This window comes from Rutidosis leptorrhynchoides, chromosome 11 (genome assembly GCF_046630445.1).
Source record: "Rutidosis leptorrhynchoides isolate AG116_Rl617_1_P2 chromosome 11, CSIRO_AGI_Rlap_v1, whole genome shotgun sequence".
In the NCBI taxonomy this organism is placed as follows: domain Eukaryota; kingdom Viridiplantae; phylum Streptophyta; class Magnoliopsida; order Asterales; family Asteraceae; genus Rutidosis; species Rutidosis leptorrhynchoides.
Window position 1 is genome coordinate 280,514,164 of NC_092343.1, and position 6,000 is coordinate 280,520,163.

Consider the following 6,000-nt stretch of genomic DNA (forward strand, 5'->3'; position numbering starts at 1 on the left):
TATAGCTAAGAGGTAAACTAACAGCTATTACACGTTTTGACTCTATAAAATAAACCCACACCACTAGTTGTAACAATAGTGGATACAACAATTTATAGTAGTCTTATTAACCATGTAATGGTTCTATTGTCCACTGGTACATAGGATGTCTGTACTTGTGGAGACAACTATATCAGAGAGTATGATCTCTTCTTTCCTCTTTGGTAGCTATTTGCAGGAACACTCCAATTAGGTTTGGCACCACTATTTGATTAAACAAATAGAATGTTGTGTTCCTTAGGTGATGACAAAGTATAACCCATGTCTGCACATGCGTTATCCTTCTGCATTCCCATGTGGTCTTGTAAGGTCACTTGTCAGCTGCCGACGCGTGTCCTTTTCTGTTCAACTTTGTCTTTGACTTCTGTTGAATAGTACCATTGATGTAGACCACTTGGGAAATGACTATGCTTATAATGGAGCATAGCTGTCTTGTGTAGTGAGCTGCATTCCAGCTGTGCTGGTTCTTCATTGCTGAGCCACTTCATGTTCTTGATTTGCTAAGTACACATCATGTGCTGATTGAAGAACACTGTCTACCTTGTGCTGGTAGACTGAGCAGCAAACTAAACACTCGACACAGCTATATCTGTTGTCTATACATGAACAAACTTGTGCTGACTGCACATAACACTTTAGTGCAAATAAATTACAGTTTTGTCATAATTAAATCCTTAATTATTTTGGTGACTCAATGTAGTGACCCAAACTTTTCCATGTTTATATATATTAATTGAGATTGATATTTACATGATTAAATGTTTCCAACATGTTAAGCAATCAAACTTGTTAAGACTTGATTAATTGAAATATGTTTCATATAGACAATTGACCACCCAAGTTGACCGGTGATTCACGAACGTTAAAACTTGTAAAAACTATATGATGACATATATATGGATATATATATAGTTAACATGATACTATGATAAGTAAACATATCATTAAGTATATTAACAATGAACTACATATATAAAAATAAGACTACTAACTTAATGATTTTTAAACGAGACATATATGTAACGATTATCGTTGTAAAGACATTTAATGTATATATATCATATTAAGAGATATTCATACATGATAATATCATGATAATATAATAATTTAAAATCTCATTTGATATTATAAACATTGGGTTAACAACATTTAACAAGATCGTTAACCTAAAGGTTTCAAAACAACACTTACATGTAACGACTAACGATGACTTAACGACTCAGTTAAAATGTATATACATGTAGTGTTTTAATATGTATTTGTACACTTTTGAAAGACTTCAATACACTTATCAAAATACATCTACTTAACAAAAATGCTTACAATTACATCCTCGTTCAGTTTCATCAACAATTCTACTCGTATGCACCCGTATTCGTACTCGTACAATACACAGCTTTTAGATGTATGTACTATTGGTATATACACTCCAATGATCAGCTCTTAGCAGCCCATGTGAGTCACCTAACACATGTGGGAACCATCATTTGGCAACTAGCATGAAATATCTCATAAAATTACAAAAATATGAGTAATCATTCATGACTTATTTACATGAAAACAAAATTACATATCCTTTATATCTAATCCATACACCAACGACCAAAAACACCTACAAACACTTTCATTCTTCAATTTTCTTCATCTAATTGATCTCTCTCAAGTTCTATCTTCAAGTTCTAAGTGTTCTTCATATATTCTACAAGTTCTAGTTACATAAAATCAAGAATACTTTCAAGTTTGCTAGCTCACTTCCAATCTTGTAAGGTGATCATCCAACCTCAAGAAATCTTTGTTTCTTACAGTAGGTTATCATTCTAATACAAGGTAATAATCATATTCAAACTTTGGTTCAATTTCTATAACTATAACAATCTTATTTCAAGTGATGATCTTACTTGAACTTGTTTTCGTGTCATGATTCTGCTTCAAGAACTTCGAGCCATCCAAGGATCCGTTGAAGCTAGATCCATTTTTATCTTTTCCAGTAGGTTTATCCAAGGAACTTAAGGTAGTAATGATGTTCATAACATCATTCGATTCATACATATAAAGCTATCTTATTCGAAGGTTTAAACTTGTAATCACTAGAACATAGTTTAGTTAATTCTAAACTTGTTCGCAAACAAAAGTTAATCCTTCTAACTTGACTTTTAAAATCAACTAAACACATGTTCTATATCTATATGATATGCTAACTTAATGATTTAAAACCTGAAAACACGAAAAACACCGTAAAACCGGATTTACGCCGTCGTAGTAACACCGCGGGCTGTTTTGGGTTAGTTAATTAAAAACTATGATAAACTTTGATTTAAAAGTTGTTATTCTGAGAAAATGATTTTTATTATGCACATGAAACTATATCCAAAAATTATGGTTAAACTCAAAGTGAAAGTATGTTTTCTAAAATGGTCATCTAGACGTCGTTCTTTCGACTGAAATGACTACCTTTACAAAAACGACTTGTAACTTATTTTTCCGACAATAAACCTATACTTTTTCTGTCTAAATTCATAAAATAGAGTTCAATATGAAACCATAGCAATTTGATTCACTCAAAACGGATTTAAAATGAAGAAGTTATGGGTAAAACAAGATTGGATAATTTTTCTCATTTTAGCTACGTGAAAATTGGTAACAAATATATTCCAACCATAACTTAATCAACTTGTATTGTATATTATGTAATCTTGAGATACCATAGACACGTATACAATGTTTCGACCTATCATGTCGACACATCTATATATATTTCGGAACAACCATAGACACTCTATATGTGAATGTTGGAGTTAGCTATACAGGGTTGAGGTTGATTCCAAAATATATATAGTTTGAGTTGTGATCAATACTGAGATACGTATACACTAGGTCGTGGATTGATTCAAGATAATATTTATCGATTTATTTCTGTACATCTAACTGTGGACAACTAGTTGTAGGTTACTAACGAGGACAGCTGACTTAATAAACTTAAAACGTCAAAATATATTAAAAGTGTTGTAAATATATTTTGAACATACTTTGATATATATGTATATATTGTTATAGGTTCGTGAATCAACCAGTGGCCAAGTCTTACTTCCCGACGAAGTAAATATCTGTGAAGGTGAGTTATAGTCCCACTTTTAAAATCTAATATTTTTGGGATGAGAATACATGCAGGTTTTATAAATGATTTACAAAATAGACACAAGTACGTGAAACTACATTCTATGGTTGAATTATCGAAATCAAATATGCCCCTTTTTATTAAGTCTGGTAATCTAAGAATTAGGGAACAGACACCCTAATTGACGCGAATCCTAAAGATAGATCTATTGGGCCTAACAAACCCCATCCAAAGTACTGGATGCTTTAGTACTTCGAAATTTATATCATATCCGAAGGGTGTCCCGGAATGATGGGGATATTCTTATATATGCATCTTGTTAATGTCGGTTACCAGGTGTTCACCATATGAATGATTTTTATCTCTATGTATGGGATGTGTATTGAAATATGAAATCTTGTGGTCTATTATTATGATTTGATATATATAGGTTAAACCTATAACTCACCAACATTTTTTGTTGACGTTTTAAGCATGTTTATTCTCAGGTGATTATTAAGAGCTTCCGCTGTCGCATACTTAAATAAGGACGAGATTTGGAGTCCATGCTTGTATGATATTGTGTAAAAACTGCATTCAAGAAACTTATTTTGTTGTAACATATTTGTATTGTAAACCATTATGTAATGGTCGTGTGTAAACAGGATATTTTAGATTATCATTATTTGATAATCTACGTAAAGCTTTTTAAACCTTTATTGATGAAATAAAGGTTATGGTTTGTTTTAAAATGAATGCAGTCTTTGAAAAACGTCTCATATAGAGGTCAAAACCTCGCAACGAAATCAATTAATATGGAATGTTTTTAATCCATAAGAACGGGACATTTCAGTTGGTATCCGAGCGTTGGTCTTAGAGAACCAGAATTTTGCATTAGTGTGTCTTATCGAGTTTGTTAGGATGCATTAGTGAGTCTGGACTTCGACCGTGTTTACTTGAAAAATGATTGCTTAACAAATTTTGTTGGAAACTATATATTTTTACCATGTGAATATTACGTGATATATTAATCTCTTAACGCGTTTGATATTATGTGATAGATGTCTACCTCTAGAACAAGTACCATTGACTCACCTAATAATAATGAAGAGTCAAATGTAAATTGGAATTATTCGTGGACTGATTCACAAGTTCCCGAAGAGGAACCGGAAGAAGAGTCGGAACCGGAAGAAGAATCGGAACCGGATGAAGAAATAGAACCGGTGGGGGAAATAATAAAATGGTTAAGTAAAAGAAAATCCTCAACCAACCGACCAAGGTTAATTATGGTCAATGGTGTTTCCGCCAAGGAAGCAAAATATTGGGAGGATTACCAATTCTCCGATGAATCGGATTCCGACGAGAATTCTGATGATGTTATAGAAATTACCCCAACTGAATTTAAAAAGGCAAAAGAAAATAATAAGGGAAAGGGCATAAAAATAGAGAAATCTAATTCCAACCCCGATGAACTTTATATGTATCGTCAACCCCCGAAGTCCTTAAGTTGTAACAATGACCCGGGAACCTCTAAACCACCAGGTTTTTCTAAACCAATGTGGAAAACGACGGCTCGTATTAGGGGAACATCATATATCCCTAGAAACTTTGCAAAACGAACCAAAACTTAAGAAGAAGAAGAAACAAGCGAGTCGGAATATGATAGTTGTATTCGTGTGGTGTAATATATGTAATATAGTGTGCTTATGCTTTATGATATATGTAAAAATTGCTTGTATTAATAAGTATTTTTTTTTATGAATCTAACTCTTGTCTATTTTACAGTATAAAAACACAAAATGGATAGATAACCCAATATTTTAAGATACCTACCCGGAGACATGATTGATGAAATCTTGTCTAGAGTCGGTCAGAATTCTTCGGCACAACTATTTAAGGCGAGATCAGTTTGTAAGACATTCGAAGAACGTTCCAAGAATGCCTTGGTTTATAAAAGGCTTTCGTTCGAAAGATGGGGGATATCACATTGGGAAATCCATAAGTTACGATGTGTTTACTTGGACGCATATATTGCGAGGAACCCAAATGCTATTTAACGCAATGGGTTAAGAAATTATTTTGACTCAATATATCCGAATATTGGACTTCGTGATTTAGAAAAAGCGGCTAACATGCAACATAAAGAAGCATGTTATGCTTACGGATTAGTAATGTTCGCTTCTCACCAAAGTGAGAACAAGAACATCGGGCTACAACTATTAAACAAAACGTTCCCACAAGTGACGGAGTCAGTAATTGGGGTAAGAAATGAGGTTTTTATATTGTTAAGGGACTGTTGGACATTACGTAACCCTCGTCCCTTTGATGACGTTACAACACGCTATCTTATCAATGGCCATAACGGTTATGTTCCACAAGACCAAGGATAGGAAGTAATCCTAGTAAAACCAGAATGCATGACTTGTTTCTGGACGTATGAATTACGTGTCTTTATTGCCTTTGCTGAACGACTTGTGTACTAGCTAGAATTATCTTCACAACCATCTTCTATCAAATTTATTGTGTGCTATATGTCATGCTATATGTAAAATAAGCGGTATTGTAAGTTTGTAAAATATTGTGTAAAAGTTTGAATGCGAAATATTATTATAATCAGTTTTTCATATAGAATTGTAGTAGTTGAATTGTATATTAGCTACTAAGTATGAACTTAACGGGTAGGTACTACCCGAATTTAAACTTATAAAACGCTAATATGAAGAAAAAGCTTTTATAAATGAGTTCATATTATGCTACGAAATACTATTAACTACTCTTAATATTCTGTATGATTAACTTGTTCCATTTGACTATTTTGAAGGAAATGGCACCGACTACTCGACACACCGTGAATATGAATGAAGAGG